General features: G+C 39.1%; 1 protein-coding gene across 5 annotated transcripts in view; it reads right to left on the bottom strand.

The window, feature by feature from the left end:
- mgat4c (mgat4 family member C) overlaps positions 1–21,600 on the bottom strand; it is a 211,557-nt gene extending 189,957 nt beyond the window's left edge. For all 5 annotated transcript variants that reach the window (XM_036146155.1, XM_036146132.1, XM_036146143.1 and 2 more), the window contains exon 1: positions 21,237–21,600. The gene's annotated coding sequence lies outside the window, so the exon portion shown is untranslated. The remainder of the gene's footprint in view (positions 1–21,236) is intronic.
- Between the last annotated feature and the right edge of the window lie 951 nt (positions 21,601–22,551).

The following is a 22,551-nucleotide window of genomic DNA, read 5'->3' as shown; positions in this document are numbered from 1 at the left end:
ATAAAACCAAAAACTTATGTTGATGGATAATTATAGTAGACGTCAGATTATGTTGGTAGCTGCAGTGGCCTTATTTGTTTAAACAGCCAAGTTACCTTGTCTGGAAATATTTCTGTCACCGTATCATGATAAGAATTTCGATTTATCCTGTTAATGATAAATTCAAATGTATGATTTTTCCAAACTCCCAAAACTCACAGCATGGCTGGGATTATTTATTTTGTTGCTTCAACAATTTCTTTCTACTCTTTGGTCTGTCAGTGCATCAATATTTATCCGTATAGCAAAAGCCATGAAAGCAATTATTGTATTTTGCACTACCTAATGTAACTGGTATACTGATTTATTGTATCAAATGATGGGTACTTTTATTTTAGAGCAGTATTCGTGATTCATTTATCATTATCACAATAAATACCACAAAATCTTGTAATAGTTTTAAGACCATATGGTCCTTACCTATAAGACAATCATTGTCTCCATCCATCATTCTTACAACCAACTGCATCAATAGACTGACTACTTAGCCAATTACAACACCTGTAGACCTGTTTTAAAGAGGGAAAAATGCATAATTTCCTGCACAATAACTGATTAAAACTGAACTAAATTGATCAAAAATGTATTCTATATTTTGGGTCAAGTCTAAACAATAGGAGGTGATATTATATTGGCAGCAGAGGGAATATTGTTTTTATGTTGCTTTGTTTAAAAAACAATTATATTGTTTTATACATCTTGTTTTAAACTTCTGTGTTTAATACTATAAAACGGCGCTATTTTACTCTGTATTCTTGCACTGTGAAAATCTATTAAACAGCCAAGGTTTAGTCGGCAAAGGAAGAGGCGAGAGCAACAACAACAACAATAAAACAGCAACAAAGAAACCTGATAGAGAGCCAAGAAAGATGGAGAACAAATGGAGAAGAGGTGCAGGTGTGAATTGGAATGAGAGGAGAGAAAGCTTGAGAGAGGAGACAGAAATTCATCCGTGAAACAATCAGCCTGGAAATAAACTCGCACGCAGCGCCATGCGGAGAGCCCGGACTGAACCATATCGCCACACTCACCTTCCTAAAGCATGTAAACATTGCCGTGCACGCGCCTGTTCGTGTATGAGGGCGCTCTGCTGATGCCTTCGCCACCAAGCCTAAATGATCTCAGTATCTCGTGCAGGAGGAGATAATTGGTTCTCAGAGAAGTGGGACCAACACTGGTTGTGATGGCAAAGAGTAGCCAGACAATAAGTTGTCATCTTTTTTTTTTTAAATCAATCCTGCACACAGGTGTTCTTCCTCTCTTTCCACCCTCTCCTCTTCACTGTCTTATTTGTTCGCCAAGTCTCTCCAGAGTCCTGCGTCCCCACCCTCAAGTTCTACCACTCCAGTCTCTTTATTCCCCAAAGCACAACAGCTCTCTCCAAGGTAGCACTAACAGCTTCTGCAAAGCCTGTTTTCACAAAGGTTTTTCTAATCTTCTCTCCTTGTCTTCCCAGTTTTCCCATCCTACAGGACCAATGTTTTCACACCCTCTCTAACACTTTTCACGTTCTGCCCAATAAAGTATACCATGAAGATGAGTGTTGGATTAAACTAATTACAGTTCGAGGTCAGAGCAGTGAGATACACTTAAATAATTCAGAATTTTAGTTCAAGGGGTAACAACAGATGAGTGAATAAAGACTTATCTTATAAAGTCTATTGTATCTTATAAGGAAATGGTCCCATCCCCAGTTTATCAAGATATTGGACACATTCTGACATTTTTCAGTCTTACATGTCAACTGGTGCAAACATTAAGGTCATCTCTTCCAGTGGGAAAAAGCTTGTTAATTAAAGAAGAGAGTCAAGTTCAGAGAGCTTGTAAAAATAATTTGTCCCTGACCAAATACATTTAATCACTACTCTTGGGTGATGCTCACTTAATTGTTTTACTTTCTAGAATTTTTTCTCAGAAAATACTAAAACGACAAATAACTGTTATGACAAAACTACAGAATGTAATGGCTTACCATTCTAGCATAGCAAGACATTGCTTAAACAAAATTAATTAACATAACATAGGGTTATCACGATACTAAAGTTTCAACCACTCAGTAGCGATACAAGGGAAGAAATACCGAATAAGAGTTTTAAGAGTGGATAATTGTTTTAAAGCACAAAGCAAGAGTATGACAGAAGGTATAGTGTCCTTATTATTTGAAAACCAAAGTTCAGCAGTCAATTAGTAAAGTAACTTGAAGTGTTACTTTCCTGTATAGCAAAACCATAGACAAGATAAAACCTTTTTCCATAATTTTCAATGACTTTAATTGTCATTTCTTACAAAAACAACTGAGTGTAATGACTGGACCACAGGAACGTAGGCCACAGATCAACCAATAGTCTTTCAGGTACACACACAAAGGTACAGCCACATATACAAGCATGCGCTACATACCTAGTAATAAAATGTAATAATCAAAAACAAAGCAAAACCATGTGTGGAGACAATCCTGCTTTTATAGATGACTTCTACATTTTAGTCTCTATATTGCTTATATATGGGTTCCCTGAGACGCACAAACGGCTTTTGTTTTCCTTTGGCAGTGAATGAATAAATGAATTTGGTATGAAAATCTTTTCACAATAAGACAATCTAAAAATTTCCCTTTTGCCCATTTTCATACAATGAGCCTATATGCTCTTCCAACACAAGGCAATAGCACTCCTGGCTTACAAATATCCAAATTCCAGTAGGTATATTTGTCTGTTTGCGTTTATTTATTTATTTATTTATTTTTTTTTTAAATGAATCATTTGGGGTACTCTTTAAATTGAACACCTATGAAAGAGATTTAATAACATCTCTGCAATATTTTGGAATATTTAAACACTCCCTTAAGGCACCCACATACCTGGGCGTACTGTGCGCATACTATGAGCCTCTATAACACACGAACGCGCGACGCTTGAAAATCTTAGACACAACAGGTTTGCTTGTAAAGTGTGTTGTGTCCGGTCACACGTCAAGCACAGCACATCACACATGAGCAGATTTCTGTCACATACGTTCAGATGTCAGATGGGAAATCTCTCAAAACCTCTCGAGATCAAACGTCAGTTCAGAGTAAATAAACATGGCCCACGAGGGAGAACAATGACGATAGTTTGTGGACAAATTTTAACAGAAAAAAAAACATTAGAAAAAGAAAAGGCGTTGGTTAAACGAGTGGAGACAGCGGGAACAGGGGCTCCACTTGCTACGCTATAATATGGAAGTAAGTTTTTCCTCTCTGTTTCCATCACCTCACTTTCTGATTGGCTACACGTCACATTAAAGAGGCGCCATGCTCGTTTGTCCGCAGGACATCACACGTTAGCATACCAGGTCAAGACCATCTAACATGTTAAACATCCCTGATCTGAGGTCTGATAATCCCGTCGCCGTTCTGAGTAGACTAGATGATTCTTAACACACCGCACATTGAAGGAATATCTCAGAAGATTATCTTAAGAGCCATTACGTTAATCAGATTGTCGCAAAGGGAAGATAAGGGCAAAAATCAGGCTAATTTTCTTGCCGTTTGAATCCGGCATAAGTCGGTATCAATAGAAAGCAGACAAAAACACATTTCCAGTTTTCCAAGCATAAAACCTGCCAATGTGGACTAGTTGAACCTGGACAGGAATGTTTTACACAGACTACAAATTCATTACGCAAACCAAAGAAAAAAAACACTTTTCATAGTGTGAAATATTACTAAAATCTCGTCTCCTTTTCATCAAACAAACACCATAGATCATCCTGTCACGTAAGCTGAATATTCCGCTCAACCGCTAAATGTCAAGATGTTGACTTTGTGTCAGATACAGTGCCTTCATAGATCTAAATGCCGTCAGTGTGTTTGTTGTACAACTTCAAACTTCAATGAAAATGTTTAATTTTGGTTGGAGACAATTCTATATTATGGTCTCTGTCTTTTGTGTGGCAGTTTCTTGGTAGAAATAATATCCATCTGTGCTAAAAAACAACTTTTAAAAAGCATGCATTAGCGCTTTTACCATTTTGGTATGACTGAGCTGCAAGCCTCCAATGAATCAACACCTCCAGCAGTAATCTCCACACCTGTAGTTCCTGTCGGAGCACCTGTGTTGTCTGGGTTGCTCCTGATGAATTAGTGAAACAATAAACAGCTTCAGTTGCAGGTGCATCAACTGTGCCATTTGAGTTTTCTTCCCTGGGCGCTCTGAACAAATGCTGACATTTGAAGTTTGCATCTCTGTCAATGGGAGTTTTTTCAACTTTAACGACTTACTGAGGAATGTTAACTCTGACTGCAGTGGAAACATTGGAGCACATTCAAAGTTAGACTTTTATTGTCATTCACACACACGCAAGACACACAATACAGTGTAACATGAAAGAATGTCATCGCATAAGCACTTATGACGGGAAATTTAAATTCACCTAAAGCTACAGCAAGAAGGAAATATCTAATTTTACAAAACAAATGAATAAAAACACAAATAAATAAAAACTGAAACATAAAAACAATAGCAGAGACAGCAAAAAGAAATTATCGTTGTCTCCAAGAGGGTGAGTTTTTGCTGATTTCTGCACACACTGGCATGTGATTGGTACAGGTATGAATTAGAGTTAAAAAAAAAACACCTTTAATGATTATTTTTAATGGAACTCTTGAGTCTGATGCGTTCGACCTTAAAAGGCAAAGATCCAGCAACACTTGAGTTTTCAGACTCTAACGAATCAAAATTCTTTTATGAAAAATAAATAATGCAGGAAGATGGAGTCGCCTTCAGGTCCACATCTGCACCGTCAGTCTCGTTCCACCTACTCTCACTGATCAAAGCTGGTCTCTGCCTTCATCAACAGCTGGTGTGAAGACAAAAAAAAGAGCTATGGCATGACAGCATAGTTGTGCAGACTATTTTAACCACCACTCCAACTTTTTAACATAACTTCTGGTCTTATTTCTCTGTCAGCGAAGCTCATTTCAGCTGTTAATTAACCATCTTCTTTTGATTCGTTTTAACCTTTGGTAGAGTAGGCAAGCACACCAAACTTCCAGTGCAATCTTTAAAGATAAAAGAATGTTCATGAGTCAAATTTAAAATATAAAACAGCTTTTGGTAAAAAAAAAATGTTTATCTTTTTTCCTCATCTGAAGAAGAAGCTATTTATAAAATATATGCCAAAATGATTGATATGCAAATGTTCTTCGCTCGATTTTTTTCCCCTCGCTGTCTCTCTTGGACAACACAGAAATTGACGTCCAGATTGTATCTTGAGAAAAGGGCAACTTGGGCTTTTAAGAAATCTAATCAGCTCACAATGTAATCCACATCTGAGTTGTCAGAATTGTACCAGATCATTCTAAACTAAAGCCAGAAGATAAAACAGTGTGAATAGTGAAACTCTGTTCTTTCTATTCAGATAACCAATAACAGGTTTCAAAGACTATGAAATAAACACGAATTTAGTCATATTTAATCAATTAGAATCGTATTGAAAAGTCAGAAGGCCCTAGTCATATATTCATCTTCAAATAAAACAATATACACCAAGCATTCGTCCTGATGGTGTTTACTTAGTCTTTTTTGAGCCTGAGAAATATTTTGCACCAGGCATGATGAGCAGACATAAACATTGTTGCGCCATTGGCACATCTATCAGAAAGCAAGATGGCGACAATTGACGCAGCAACTGTAAGCATCAGCAACCCGTTCGGCAATGCCTCGCATGAAAGTGACAACTCAGCGTGGTTGAAGACCAACCCGATCTACGTGGTTAGAGTAAGCTACTGGGATAGAAACGTGTAAAGTCGTAGTACGTGACTAGGCCCTTTTAATCTATTTCAGTAACTCCAAAAAAAGAAGTGAAACACATTATGTAGGTTAATTACAAACTAATGTTTTCAAACCTTTATTTCTGTTAATTATGATGATTTTCCACTTACAGCCAATTTAACAAATGCAGCTCAGATTAGAACACTATCAAACCAATAAAATTATTTTTAATAAAGAAATAGTGGCTTAATGAAAAGTATGTTTAATATCTGCTTAAAGGTTGTTATTTTAAAAAGCTACTATTAATCTAACAAATGAGCCTCAGAGGAACTCAAGCATTTTTTTTTTAATCTGAGTGCATTAAGAGTTGATCGAACACAAGTTGTTAAATATTCTATCTTTAGTTAAGAACTACTCTGAGAACAGGAAGAGAAAAGTGTAAAGCAAAGGGTGACTTTAAATTAAAAAATCTGCTTCAGCGATGGACTCTAAACTTTTTTTTGGAATCAAACATTTTAATCTGATAATATGGCCAACCCATCGGTGCCGTGTGGCCTGAGCATGTTGAAGATGTTTCCTGAACAAGAAACAAACCGTAAAGCTGCGGGGTAGTAGCAAAAGGTTAATGTGTTAGCCGGAGCACACAAACAGAATGCAGCTGTTTCTTTGACATTTTCGTACAAGCAGCATCTGCTTCACAACGCTGAAGCTGTGTGTAGAAAACACACCACGGTCACCTGGGTGCACAGCGGCTAGGTCACCGTGTGACAAACTGTGTGGCTCAGCAGAGAAGTGGAAATATGTTACAGACACTGGAAGCTATAGGCCGGGAGTTCATGGGGATGAACTGCTACCGTTACTAAACTAAACTGGGCAGATTGGTATCTGCGTGGTCTGTTGGTGAAAGACAAGGGAGCAATGCTGTTTTTAGGTTTATAACCATAAGACATACATGCAAACAGATAGTTTCTCATGTAAACCGGATGAAATACATCACACAAATAACAACATTGTATTGTGAAAATTTTAAATTAAATTTGAAGAGAACACACATAAGCGATAATAACAAGTTCTAAGAGCTAATTTCTTGACATTCCTTCAAAGTAGCAAGACATTTGAATAATCTTAGAAAATAACCTTGAGCTAAGGCTTTTATTTTTTTCAAGTAGTATCTGCACAAGGTTAACAGAATTTGAAAGCCCTTTTTTTAAGAACCGGGGAAAAAAATCCAGCCTGAGACACTAGGCAAGTTTTCAGCTAACGGGTCAGTGGAGCAAAAATATTTTGTTCTGTTAAACATTCTGGGATGCTTATGGAAATTTGCTACCCCACTTTATAGATTTTGGATTTTCTGTCTCTGTGTTTAAGTTTATAATGAACTTTGTGGTTTTGAAACCCAGTTTTAAAAGCACAATTTTAGCACAATGAATTTCATCATCGATTCGTTGTGTTGCACGATTAATGCATCACTCGCTATTGTCGCGGAGCCGTTACCTCACCTGCAGACCATGGTTAATGCTGGCTGGCTGACTGGCTGCAGAGCGAGTTGAACGAGATGGAGGCGAGCAGAGTAGTAAACGGCACAGAGAGCACGGATCAAACTAAGTCTTCTAAAGATAGGGTGCACGTCACTCTTCAAAAAATAAGTAACATGCGAGATTTGACATGGCACAAAACCAGGGAGCTCAACAGCGGGGTAATTCATTACAATATCTTACGTTTGTTCCGTTTCAAAGTGAGGAAACCCTGACAGCGCTTTGCACGTGGGCTGTCAATAGTCGTGCTTTGCACCCCAAAGCACGACTATATCCAAGCCTTAACCTTAGTCTGATAGCTCATCTAATGCGGCTGTTAGCTAGTTACTGACAGGAGCTACATTAACATGCCCAACTTTCCCTGTTCTGATTCAAATGTGTTTGGATTAAAAGGAAAGAAAGTATTCCGAAAGCACCGTTTAGATGGGCTCAAAATCAAATAATCCAATCATGACGTGTATTTACTTGCACCAAGTTTTATTCAAAGTAGCAACTCTGATTTTCATAAAACAACCGCAGAAGTTTTGTACTTCATTCGGAAAAAATCCCAACACCAAACGTGCAGATGTGTTGGTACTGATTGTTCTGAGTGCATAGAATGGACCCACACCAGGTTCTGACAGTGGCTGAGAACTCATGCTATTGCTGTCGAGAGAGTGGGAGGAAATTACGATCATCCCAAAATATTCTGTGCTACCGCCTCATCATCCACATACATGCATCCATACATGAGCAGTAAGTTCATGACAGTCAAGGACTGAGGTTCAGCCGCACACAGAAGCACGATTTAGAAGTTTATTTAAAAGGATGAATGGTGGCAGATGAAACAGATGATGGACAGTACCAGGCTAGAGCAGGAGAATAATGGTGGCAGGATCAGGCGGTCGGTGATGAGCAGGAGGCCGGAGGGGGCAGCTCAAAGCGGAGCAGATATGGCGATGGAAACCAGGGAACCACCGGGGCAGGTAGAGCAGGCGTTTGGGGCTGCAGAGGAACCGGCAGCATGGAGACATGGGCAACTTGGAAAGTCAGTTGGCAGGACACGGTGAGGGCGAGGGAGGCAGAGTGAGAGAGATGTTCCGGTGGCGAAGAGTTGGCAGAGGAGGGTTTATGAAGGCTGGTGGAGAGGTGGAGTGAGTCAACCTAATTAGTGGCAACAGGTGGAGATGATGTGGGGTAGGATGGTGGATAGAGGTAAACTGGGCTGATGAATAATGGCTGAGGGGTGACAGAAGTCCAGAAAATGTCCAAATAAAAACACAGTGTAACAAGCCAAAACTAAAATTTACAAAACAAATAAATGCCGTTATTGCATTTCTCGAGAAAAGGCAATATCGGCAATATAAAGGCGATATAACAATAGTTATAGAACAAATCTACAAACACATTGGTACAGTAGTGATTATCGGCAGTGTTCCTTCTACAATTCTCTTGCATACAAAGCCACATCTAACAACCTGTGGAAGCTTCTGAATATTTTGAACAATTTTCAAATTGATCATTTTTAAACTGAAGAAAAAGGAAGCATTTTTTGCCGACAGTTAATAAATCCAAAGAACAGAAAAAAAAATATTTCTGTAATCTATTTTAAGACATAAAAACTCATAATAAATTTTTTTCCCACATCGTGGTATGTACGCATGGGAGGTTTAAATAGGCATTAAAACGTTAATATTCTGACATAAAGTATTTAAAATTTATACACACATATATTTTAGTTGATGTTTGGTATGTAGCCACTTCACAGCATGAATTACCAGACTATTCAGTTAGTTTCATTCACTCTTGGTAAATCAAAAATATTTTGTCAGACCGAAAGGATGTCAATGACAGAAATGTTAAATGCTGTTCATAATGACTGATGTTCCAAGTTTTTTTGATTCTCAAACCTCCAACTCTGTGTGACTTAGGCGTAGACATTTATGGTGTCATATCTTTATCATGAAAAAAGTATATATATATATATATATATATATATATATATATATATATATATATATATATATATATATATATATATATATATATATATATATAATAGATAGATAGATATACATATAAACTACATTCTCAGTGCATTAATATTAAAATGCTTTAATGTTAATCACTTCAGTATTCCACTTGAAAAGATAGAATCAAGAGAATAATAATGTCCTTGTGGATGTATCCTCAGCACAGTGAAAACAACCTCTGAAAGGTGTATAATAATAGTGTTCTAAATGAGCACCAATAATGCATGTAAGTTTATTCAGGGAGGAAAATAAAGCAGGCAAAATCCACTCTCTTTAAAGTGTATTCCACCCAAAATACAATAACCCAGTGCTTCTAAACTTTCTAAAGTTTTGCTCATGGCTGAATGTTTATATCTGAAGAGCTTTAGCTCAAGAATTTAGCAAGACAGCTCACCCGTCTTCAGTAGGAAAGATGTTGCTGTTCTGTCAGCGCCCTTGACATTTCTAAGACATGTCCTCTAGCACTGGTTTCTGATGCACTGGTAGCAGCAATGTAGCGGGCCAAAAGCTATCACGGCAAAAATCATTCACAACTGTTTACTCGTGAACAAGCAGCAAGGTCTTTTTAAAGCCCTCTGAGGTAGAACTGGGTAAGCCAGGCCTCAGAACCACTCAGCTCGTATTATCACAAAGAAACTGGTGCAGTAAAATAGACTTCTTATTCCAGTTCAGCTGCAGAATTTTGGAAAGCCCACCCCCCAAACTGGGAAAAAAAAACATAACCTCCCACAGAAGGAGCAGCCAGTGCTTCTGTCAAGTCCATTCAGATCAAGCTATAAAGCACAGACTCCCAGCGTGCAAAGAAACAAATCTACTATATCCTCATAGTGTCAAAATAACTTCTTTTTGTGGTTGTGATTTTAAAATTCCCCATGATTTCCACACAGTTTAGACTGTTTCAAAAGGTGCAATTTCATTTTTTTCATCTAAATCTTTAAAGCTTATTACTCTTCTAATTGCTCAGGCTAAAATGTCCCTGCATCATGTCCCTTCTTTGTTTATTATGTTAAGAAATTGTAGGCTTTTGTCCAGCCACAGTGGTAATGAACGAATGTGTTTGAGGAATCATTGCATAAATGGCTCATGGTCTGCTCTCTAACAGTTGGAGACTAAACCTCCGCAGGATTCACATATCTGAGACTCAGCGAGAAGGTAGAAGCTTTTCTCTCAGAGCTCTTGGTACAAAGGCTCCTTCTGCAGAATAATGGGAACGGGGTTATGAACCTCTCACAGAGGAAGTCGGTATGAGTCAAGTCAAATACAATAGGGTAAAAGAGAATTACTACAGGACGAATGAATAGTAATTTGAAAGAAGTGTGGACTTTTTAGGAAGACTTTCAGAATGGTCTCTAGATTCAGTCTAATCCACGGTTCTAAGACTGTAGTTCACGTGTCACTGGTCACTCGTCTTTAATAGCAATCAGAAAATAAATTTACTCCCCTTGCTCCTTCAGACTCTCGGTCAGCTGGCTGAAAGAAGGCTCCAACACTGGTCCCCCACTTACAAGAAGGAGCACTTTTGCTTTTGCTACTCTGAAACTCTGTGGTGCGGGTATAAAAAAATCATGACGGCAGCATCATCCTGTGGGCAGGCCACCGATTGCTTTACTCTGCATCCCTGATTGGTGTAAAAAAAGAAAAAAAAGTAATTATATATATATATATATATATATATATATATATATATATATATATATATATATATATATATATATATATATATATATATATTACATTTAAATTCCATGGTGCCCTGGTATTTTTACACATAAGCAGCATACATAAAAAGCTGAGTTCTTCAAATGTCACGCGTCATGGTAAAAGTAGGAACAAGTCGGCAGAGCACAAACTGAGAAAAGCGTAAAAAAAAATTACATTTCTGAGAAAATAGTGATTTCGTCTTATTGCAAAACATGCTTGTTGAAGTTATGAGGAAGCACCTCAATGCTTTAAATGGTGGTGTTGCTACCAGGTCTGCAAGGTAATTCAAATTAACAGCTTTTCTTAACACCCACCTGGCTGGTGGTGATTCTAAAGACATGTTGAGGCCTGTTTTCTTACTAATCTTCTTTGCTGAGTGCCACCATTAAAATGGTCATATATTCTTAAATTCTTTGTTGATTTCCACAACTTTGACATCACTGGAAACCTTAGATTCCACTCTTTCAGAATCTGTAAATAACTCAAAATGGCCCCGGTGAGACTTGTTCCTGGCTTTGCTGTGCCCTGTCACAAATACATTGGTATTGCTCAATAACAAAGAGAAGTGTGAAGGAGGAATTTTTAGGAACTCCCAGTACAACCCGATGCAGATGACAATGAACCAGAAGCAGGTGTTGGTGGCTGCTTATTCTGTGTTTCGCTCACTTTTAAAGTTGAAATTCGCGGCTGGGAATGACAAATCCTGAAGATGAATGTGCAGCCATCGGCTGGTGACCTTAAAAGTCTTCTCTCAGCTATATTTTTCCACCAAAAATAGATATAAATGAACAGGAATAAATGAAATCAAGGGATATCCTTAACATTTCTGGACAAGTTATGACAAAGGTAAGAAGGTCAAAAACACATTTTTTTAATTACCTTGTGAGGTAGATTGTGAAGATGCTCATCTTTGTGCTTCCTAGCACAGTGAGATGTATGAAGATATGGGAAGTGTATGGTTTTTTTTTTTATCAACAAAATCCATGCCTTATTTGATGGTCCTTGCTTATTTGTTTTGTTGAAAATATGTGAAAACATTGGACATGCAATGTGGGAACAGTAAAGAAAAATGTGAATATACACAACCTGATCAGTATCTGTCTGCTGATGCCAAAGTAGCACCCTTCTCCTTGCGTCAAGTCCAGTTTTAGTTCAGAGATGCTCCACAAATTCATGTTAAACTGACAAACATGCTGCAAGCATACTTTTAGGCATAAATAATCCATTAGGTTATAATGATCAACTGAATTGATATTTGAAATATCTAAACACAACGATGCCATGGAAAATGAATATCAAATAATAAAATAATATAAAAATGTAAAATAAATAACTAACCTCACAAATTTTAAAACAAATAAAAACAGACCAATCACCAGGAGACTGCTGCGAATTTGGCTGCTCAGTCAGCTCAATCTTCATATTTTTGTGACTCAAAAACCCCCTCATGTCTGCAGTTCCTATCAGCAGCTACCTTTTAGAAGTGGTTACACTGGAGTGGTGCTGCCCCGCGGCAACCCTAGGCCAGTTCTCGGCTACCTATCGCCTACTAACTATTTAGCTAGTGTCAAAATTAGATTTTTATGTCAAAAATTTCACAAAATAGGGAAAAGTGGTCAGACAAAATCTTTAAGCTAAACCACATGTGGGTTGTACAGCAATGCAATGTGCATTACAGCAATCCTGTAAAAGAGTCGGCATTAGTCATTTACAAGAGGCAATTACAATATTTTTAGCAATTTTTTTTTTTTCCCTTACTGAATGGACTAATCGGAACATTCAAATAAATCAGGTTAATTCATTTGACTCATTTAATAAAGCAAAACATTTAGGTGGTTAAAAAACTGAACAAAGAAGAAATTTGTAAGGAGACAAAAACATAGTATAAAATGTTTCACAATTTTTTTTTTCCGCAAGATTTATGCTGTCTATTAGGACATAATGACCACAACCGTGAGGGCTGCCTGTCACATTTCTATCTACTAGATGAGGTTGACTACAATGCTGGTGATTTACCTGAAATTGTAAATGGATTCTTCAAATGAAAATGGATGCGAAATTGAAGTAAATGTACCTACAGCAGAAGCTGCAAATTGAAGCTAAATTATGTCTTTCCGACAGTTCCCTGGGAATTAATGAGTCCTCAATCATTCTCCCCCTTTAGTTAAAAAAATAAAAAAATCAGCCTTTAAAAGTAACTTTAACTTCAACAGCTGCTGTCTGCATTTAGGGTGAAATAGAAAGGATCTTACTACAACAGGTAGTGTGTTCCGATAGGAGAGGGGACCTTATGTTAATCGTGTGGGGATTAATATCCCTGCCGCAGCCTAAGACCCGTCATCCTTCTGCTCTTAATAAATATTAGATTCCAGCTTTGCTTTGCAGGGCTTCACCAGCTGAGCACTTGACAGCAACATCAATGCATCTCAGAGAGTATGAATATACAGTTTGGATTCATGCCAGGAGCGTTCTATCTCCTTCCTGTGCTAATCTTGACTGAGATGTAAAGCGCGCTGTAAGTAACGTATCGTCCATTCTTTGACTCTTACAGCCGGGCAGGAAGCAAGTTGGCAACTCAGTCACTCGGATGCCGTGCTGACATTAAGACTTCTTTCCACAGCAACTCAGCACAGACAAAAGCTCAAATCCCGCTGTCGCTGAAGATGGCTTCATTCTCCCGGGCCTTGCAACCCTGCATTTCAACGCACACCTCGCAGACCCCAGCTGCCCAGGCACTCACGACCTGCACCACCTCAGAAAATCAACATGGCAGGACTCTGGGGACCACAGAGTACAGTCAGGAGGCAGAGCGACAATTATTTCTGGCATTTGTGTAACCTTTCACAAATAAATGAAGTGAGTGAGTGCCGGGACTACCTGTGCAGATGCTGTTGCAATCATCGGTGTCCCTTTGCCGTAGCGGCCCTGCGTTTCACATTGAGAAAGTGACCCATAAAACAGATAAATTAAATGTTTGGTTTGTTTTTAAAAGCTAAAGATCAAAAAGAAAAGGATGCGCCAATCTCGCTCTCATTGGCTGATACCAATTTCAATTTTGTTTCAATTTATTTGTTTATTTTTGTTGGGGCTGAAACGCACACAAAAAAACATTTTTCGAAATGTTAAGACACAATAAACTTAACTATCAAAAAGAAAAGATGGTTAAGGTTAATTAACACAGGGGATACAGTATTTGCAGTGAACAAGGGGGATGAACCTGTGAGGTGTGTTTGACCAAATCTTCAATTTTCTCAAAACTCTCTGCTGCAGCTTTAGAGCATCGAAGCCGTCGCTCTCAAGATTGCATTTTATGTTTATAACTAGGAATGGCTATCATTAAGGATTTATCGCTGCTACTACTACTCTTAACGTTACTCCTTATACAGCCGATATTTTATTGGCACCATTATAGATATTTTTTCAAATTAAACAAAAGGGCAAAAAAAAAAACAAATAATGATCACTGACTGTTTTATTTTATTTTTTTGAACATTTGGAAAAAAAAGCAAACAAAACTACAAAATAAATATGTTTTTATAGAAGTAGAGCAGTAAAAACATACTATTAATAGGCTAAAATACTATCTTGAATAAAATGTATTTTGTAGGAGAATGGAATATCAACATTGACGAGACAGAAAATTATTAAAACCGCTCTAAATATGCTCAAAACAAAAAAGGAAACTTATAAAATAATTTCAAGTACTAAATACAATTTGACCTGAATCCAAATTACATTTACAAAATTTTTATATTAGCGATTTTAACCAAAAGTTAGCAGTGGCACCCGCAGTGGATGAGGTGAAGTGAATAGATGACAGAGGCTGTGTGTGAATCAGTTACAGGGAGGGATCTATATAAGTGCAACAGTTTCAGAGAATAAAAATACCATTAGCCGTTAAATATTATATTTACAATATATTTGCTTTGTAATCTAGTGGACGTTTTGCTCATACGTGACTTCGTTTCAATGGGGAAACAAACGCCTCTCTCTGACTTCAGCACGGACTGACTGTTCAAAGTGGGTGGGGCTCACAGCTGCGTCCGCGGTTTGCTGAAGAGACAGTAAACTTAAAACGTTCGGTGCTTTTACTTTTATCTTTTTTATTTAATAGATTCATTGCTTGTCGCTTTTGAATAAAAAAATTGGTTGTGGGGTCTGACAAGTTGCAGTGTTGATGAAAGTAAACCAGGTGAACATGTGAGAGCAGAACGTTAGCCCCACCCACCAGTGCCCTTAGCATGTTCCTGTTTCATGTTGTTGGTGTTGAAGTGTCCCTGAAAAATTTAATACGACCTTAAAAATACCGTGAAGAGGACCGCTGAAGATTGTCGGTCCACGTAGACCCCGGGTTTTGGTACCCACCCCTATTTATAACAGTTAAATATATTCTATAACAATGGTTTCTAGCAACTAGAATCCAAATTGCCACAGTTTACTATATAATATCAAAAAGTTTTTCGCCTGATACATCCTTACAGTCTGGAAAAAAAGATGAAACTGAACACAGCACATTTTCTCTCTGGAAAGACACCACATTGCTTTTTTAGCTAGCTTTAGCATCAATATAATGCAGAATCCTAAAATAGACAGCGGAAAATAGCATAAAGCTATCAATATTAAAGACAAACTACCATTAGGTTAGGTTTTATACTCTTTAAGGAGTTTATTAACATTATTTTTTCTGAGACTATGTTACCTCAATGCAGTGAAGTCGTTGCTTTGAGGACTACATAGAATCCCTTGCCACTGGTACTACCGAGTGCAGGTGCAGACCAAACAGCAGAGGATGCGGTTGTTCCATTTAGCAGGATTTATGTATATTGTCAACCTTTTTAACTTTAACACCTGCATTTTATGTTGTGGACAGTAAAAAGGCCAGGCTGTTCTTGGATTATCTTATCTTGCCTCTATGGAGCATTCCTCAAATTACAAAATTCCTGTCTAAATAACCCTCAATATGGAGCTTTATAAAACAGAATTTGCATTAAAATATGTAATCTTTTTGCCATTGGAGTTATTTTAAGACAGTAGAAGTCCAATTTGGCCTTCTTGGACCAGCTAGCGTATTCAATCTTCATGAGCAACTAATTTGGATACTAAACAAAGACAATATGGAAGTAATTAACAGCGGGTAAGATATTAATGGCAGGCAATATATTAACTATTTTTATATTAAACAGAAGTTCACTCCATACGTACTTAAAGGGTAACTAACCCCTAAATCAACTTTTTTTTTGCTAATAAACTGTTAACATTGATGTTTTATAGGGCTGTCTACATATCCTGGTGATATCCTGGTGATAACTTTGAAAAATGATTGCATATTTGTTGAAATCCGGATTTTGTGCCTAAAACTGTTAGTGAGACGCCCTCAACAGGTGTCTTGCATTGAATTTCAAATTAATATGGTTATTGGTACAAAAGATGTTGTGATGTCATTTGCAGAAATTGACGCGTCAGTAGCTCTGCCGCTGTGGTGTATGAATAAAGCTCCGTCTTGTGCCGCCATATCGAGTTGGAGTTTGAATAGTGAGTTTTGTGGTCCTTCTATCGATTTTTCAGGTTAGCGATTTATTAGCTTAGCATTTAGTTAGTTTGTTTACCATTTATTTAGTTTTTACGAGTAGCCCAGACAACACACAGCCCTCACCCAAACCTTTTTCCTGGTTCGCCGTGCACCGCCTCCTCTCGGCACATTTTTCAAGTATGAGATTTAGGCGGAGTAAGGCTCTGGTACAGGGGTGAGTTCCACTTTAACTATCCCTTCGAGATAGAACATTTACGGCATTTGAAAGTGAACTAGACTTGACAGTCGATACTAAACGTATCTGTTCACTACCAGGCTTAATTCTGTTGCCTTTACATAGCGGAGTGTGAAGGACAGCTTCCCGTTCTACATGAGCATACAGTACAGTCTACCCTTTTAAATATAATTCAATTTCTTGTTCAATACAGATGAAATGTGACTGTATGAGTCATTTTATCGAAGGGTCTTGTAATTATTTTTTTTAGCAGTGAGAAAATAAATATGCCCGCCAATTTAGGTAGCTCTGGCCAGGTCTCTGTCTCATTCTCACAGCCGGAACTGGAATCTGCTGCTTCGTGAGGCGTAACCATTATGTCCAGGGATGGCAAAGCGAGCACTCGGCTACAGTAATTGTTTCTGTGCTCTGCGGTATGTGTATCCACTGCCACGGGTTAGCTTCTGTCAGAAGAACTAATTGAATACATGTGTTGATAAGGTTCCATATTCAAATTTACATCAAATGGTATTAAACCATAAACTGAAAATCTAACAACTTTAAGGTTGTAGCCTAAATAGATTTTTTTTTGCAATGAAATAGAACAATATTTAAAAAGATATTCATATATGATACTGACATTGGGCATGAAGCTTAAAAAGGCCACTGTTAATACCAAGTGATTAAGAGATCATGAGTGGAAGGCTTGTCTTATTTTCTTATTTTCACCACCAAGAGGTCTGGTTCTAAGCCTGCATTAATGCAACAGTCAGTGACTTAAGGCACAACTGACTCAGATAAGGATGGTCTTGGGTTCAAATCCCTTCCAGAGGTTTTCTGTGCATAAAGTTTACATGGTGCCTGTGCATGTGTCTGTTTTCTGTTTATAGAGCAGTGGTTTGCAATATTACAGAAATGATGTTCATAAAATCTTGATGTTCCTTGACAACTGTGACTCACAAATGTGGATTCTATAATTGTACTCAAATGACCACAAAGGTGACTCTCAGCATGTATCCATTTTTGGGCATTTGCAACCCACCAAACCAAGCACAAAAACCTTGGAAGATTTTCCCGTCATTTTGTTTAGAAAGACTTCCTTTTTTTTGTGATAAAGTTAGTTAGGTTAGTGGTACACTAAGACTTCTGTTGCCAGCACATGGTACGCGACAAACTGAGATGTGGCAGGAAGTTGCAGGAAGCCGGTGAACTTTGAAAAGCTGGACATCTCAAGGAAATGTCAGGAACATAAGAATAAAAACCACAAAGAGAAGAAAGATGTGCAAGCCTCACCATGCTGTCAAGCTCCGGTCAGACCAATTGTTCAAGCATGACTGTTCAAAGGGAGAACTCTGTTTTTTTTCCTGCTGTACTTCCTGAAACCGTTCTTTTTTTTATTTAAGCCTTTCTAGGATGAAACTTTCTGTGCGATTCCTAATGACACCGTGTTCCCTTATCAACTGGGGAACCTTCTGTGGCTCGATCGAGCGAGTAACTCTTCATTTATTTTACTAGATAGGGTCCTGTCTGGGATCTGAAAGAGTCATTCCCTCCAAATACCCAAGTGTGTTGGACTAATGTAGCCTCCTCTTATTCCTTAAGGGACACCCACACAGGTCATGCAGACCACAGGTCTAGACTCCTTCGCCATGGAGAGAAGTAAAGAGCTTGACTGCTATCCTGCCAGCTGGCTGAGAGCCAGGCAGCCAAAGCTAACATTTACATAGACATGAGACAGAAAATGTCTGTATTGTTCTGCTGCTTCCAAACAGATAAGAACAGATGTGAAAGACAGACTTCCAAAATTGTACCTCTACCCATGCCAGGGTTCTTGGTTTTGGTTTACCCCCATATTCTGTTTAAATTAAACCTCATATTTACCAAACACCAAGTGACTGTGGATCAGTCCTTTGAACGTCCTATGACTTCAGCTCATGTCCAACAGCTAGTTACGTCGAGGTTATTTCAAATTGAATTGCTGTCTGACGGTTATTACGCAAACAAACATGCTTGATTTAGGTTGGGAAAGATCGCTTTTGGCCGTGCATAAACTACTTTACAGCCTTTTATCTGTATATTGAGAAAAGAGCAAAAAATCAAAGAGCATCCAGTGAATTAGAGTCCTGAAACAACATGAGCATTTGAGGCACCATAGCAGAAAGAATAGGCTCCAGGAATCTGACAACGGCGTATAAACCATGCTGAACTGATAGATGGGAATATTATAGAACCATGCACAGCACAATTCTGGGAGCTATTTTGAGATGGATGTGGGTTGTGGGTCGGCCCTGTCTTCTCTGCTGTCTCACTCCAGATTTTCCTTGTCACACACCTCTGAGTCAGTGAGTGACAATCACAACAGAAACAGTACTATCTGTAAACCCAGAAATCTCCTCCTGCTAAACTTTGGGTACAAGACTAAGCAAATAAGGACGCTGATGAAGCGCCGTACGTTTTATATGCGCTGGCTCAAACACTCTTCCTAAACCTATGATTGATTTCCTAACTGTGGGGAAAATCAAAATGAGAATAGTTTCCGACACCACGCACAGATACAGTGTGAGGCCGAGCCACGCTCGTCTTTTCATCTGTCGGCAAGAGTGAATTCTTTCTGGAAAAGCGGAGGTTTCACCGCCCGCTCTGGTAACAAGCAGAGGCTCATAGTGTGAGTCTCGCCCTGCAGTGACCCCTAATGAGCCAGCAGCCTCCCGCCAGAGGCAGCCAGGGCTGCTGCACTTGTAATGAGCTGCTGTTTTGCTACAGGCCTTTCAGATGGGCCATGGAGCTGACATCTGCACCACAGGACGTGAGCAGCTCTGGCAGATGATGCAATTCTGTGGCGATTTTAAGGACAAAGCCTGCATTCAGAGATGTCTCGTTCTTACAGTTTGACTCCAGCACGTGCCACGAGGCACCTTTACAGTTGTTAGAGTCACAGTTTTCTTTTTTGTTTTGTTTTTTTAAATAAAATATATGAAAAAATAGTTGCTAACTTGCAAAAGTATTTATACCCTGGAAAATTTTTACAGTTTTTTTTTTTTCATTACAACAACAACAAAAAATACTTCAATCCATTGCATTATGATTTTACCACCCAATTAAATAGAGTGGAGAGGGGGACATTAACCAGAGTAGTGGAGGACCAAGGTAACTTTGGAGGAGTTGCAAAAATCCACAACTCAAATGGGAGAACCTGTCAACAGGACAGATATTAGTCCTCCAATCTGGCCTTAATAGACATACACAGCTTTATGGAAACCATTTAGGAAAAAAGCCAAAAGTCCAGTTTACAGTCTGCCACAGGCTGTGTGGAGGACACAGAAAAAAAACTGAAACTAGTTGTTGAGGAAAATGTTTTTTTTTTTTTCTTTTTAGCTGGGACAGGGACGCTGCACAGCGCAATCCTGACAGAGAAAAGCTGTTAGAGATTGCAAAAATCCTGAGATTGAGGAAATGGTTCACCTTTCAGAAGGACAACAAACCTAAATATACAGAAAGATTATTTATGTACAATAATGGCCCAGTCAAAGCCCAGAGCTAAATACCAAGTTTGTGGCAATGCTTGCAGAATCTTTTTTTTTTTTTTTTTAGGGATGTTCCAGTCTGACTAACTTTAGCTATTCTGCGAGGAAGAACTTACAGATCTAGATCCAAAGCTGGTAGAGACATACCCCAAGAGGTTTGCAGCTGGAACTGCAGCAAAAGGTGGTTCTACAAAGTATTGATTTAGGGGCGCTGAGTATGCCTGGATGCCACACTTTTCAGAACCCATATTTGTGGAAAGAAATTAAAAACCATGCAAAACATCTGGACCAAAGATTACGAACTCCGAGGTTGTAATGTGAACAAATGTAGAAAGTTAAAAGCATATGAATACTTTTGCAAGCCTCTGTGCATTAATCATTATTTGATGTGTTGCTCAGATTTGTTGCCATCTTTTGCAGCCACATTTATCAGAGTGCATCTCGGGCAAGATTATTACACTTCAGGAGTAACTCAAAGTGTGGCAGGATTACCTGCTGGATAACTGATCCATTTATTCATAAAGTCACCTAACACCGCAGATAAAACAGGACCATAAGTTACAAGTGTTCAGGTAAGCGATGCCTCCAATGTGCAAACAACCCCTGGGTAGTCTACTGCTGCTGTCTCCGGCTTTCTGGGGTGAAACGGAAACTGGACGCGCTCTCTCCGAGAGTCACTTCGGCCTTTTGCGCTACAGACGGCGGCAGACACGCAGCCCCGCACGCCCGCTCTGGGAGAGGCTGCAGCCTGACGGGTAGAAAAGTTCTTACCCGGTCTCCATCTGGACGCGCGGAGCCCCATAAGGAGCCCCGTTAGGGTGCTGGTAGTGTCATCTGACCAGCCACGTGTTTTATTTTCTGGTTTACCTGAGACTTTGAGCTCGCTCCCAGTGGTCAGCCAACATCCCACAAACAGCACATTTACACTCACCTCCACATCAAGCTCGACACGTAGGAGATCTGTGCAAGACGATCTCGTTATCTTCCCCTCCTCTTCTGCGCCTTTCCCCTCTCCCCTTAGACTGACAACAACATCGGCTCCGGAGCGTTCCTTCCAGTCGGCAAACTGCGGAGCTCGGACGGGGACACCGCCACAAATACGTCTGAGGCGGTCGCCTCTTCCGATGCGGGTTTTCTTTTGCTCTCGGCTCTCGCAGGAGGTAAACTTTTCGGATTATGTTACAATAAATTTGAATTCAAGCCGCAGAGATCGCCCACCGCATCCCGCGTGTAGCGTGACTCCTGACGCTGCGCTCCGGTCTGCTCCTCTCATCTCCTCTTCTCTGCTCTTCCCGACGGCAGGAGGGCGGTGCGCTCCAGCGGTGCATGCGTGGCGCGGACGGCCGAGGACTCACCTGCCATCGGCGGACACCGACGCATCCTTTACGTTACGTACAGATATGGTCCCGAGATGGCATCGTGGTCGTAACCCTTCAGTGGGCGCTCATGGGGAATCAGAAAGTAAGGGGTGGATTTCGGGAGGTTTGTGATGCTGTTGTTAGGGGCAGAAAACTAACTGGCAAACTGTCATAAGAGGGGGAAAAAAAAAACGGACAGAAGTATTTAAATTAATTATTACATTGATCAGTGATGACAATACTGATTTTGAGTTCCATACATTAACTCTTAATTTAATATTAAATCAAACTTAACTTGTAATTTTTCAGTAGCATTTCCTCGTCTTTATTCATAGAATGGGTTGGAGGTTAGAAAACCCATGTACGACTTCAAGTAAAAGTCAATAAATAGAATAAAACAATTTATTTAGAATACTTTATGCGTGGATTGCTTAAAAAATACATAAATATATCTGTTCAGGTGGTATCGAGCCTGTCAGGCAATGACCACTGAAGATAAGCTCCAGCCGTACTGCAACCCGCACGGCTAAGCGGGTATGGACAATAGATGGATGGAAATACATAAAACATTTTACTATACATATATTACAACTTTAAAAAAAAAAGAATAATATTGAACAGGTCCTCTGGGCTGGTTCTTCTTTGTTGAAACGTTTCCTCTTTTCAGACTTGGTCAGTCTGTAGGGTTAAAGGTAAACTCGCCCTTATAAGCAGTACCTCTGCATAGTGGATCAACCAGTTTAAATGTGGCAATAAAAACTGGTTGCTCACATGCAAAAGAGGACCATCAGCCTGCCAACCGATCGTTAGTACTCTGATGGCCACTTCTTGTTCCCAGGGGGTTGAGTCATGCTAACAGCATTGTAAGAGAGCAACAAAGAAGAACCC

This window comes from Fundulus heteroclitus, chromosome 2 (genome assembly GCF_011125445.2).
Source record: "Fundulus heteroclitus isolate FHET01 chromosome 2, MU-UCD_Fhet_4.1, whole genome shotgun sequence".
In the NCBI taxonomy this organism is placed as follows: Eukaryota; Metazoa; Chordata; class Actinopteri; order Cyprinodontiformes; family Fundulidae; genus Fundulus; species Fundulus heteroclitus.
Note: the sequence above shows the minus strand (reverse complement) of the source record. Positions and strands in the feature narration are given on the sequence as shown.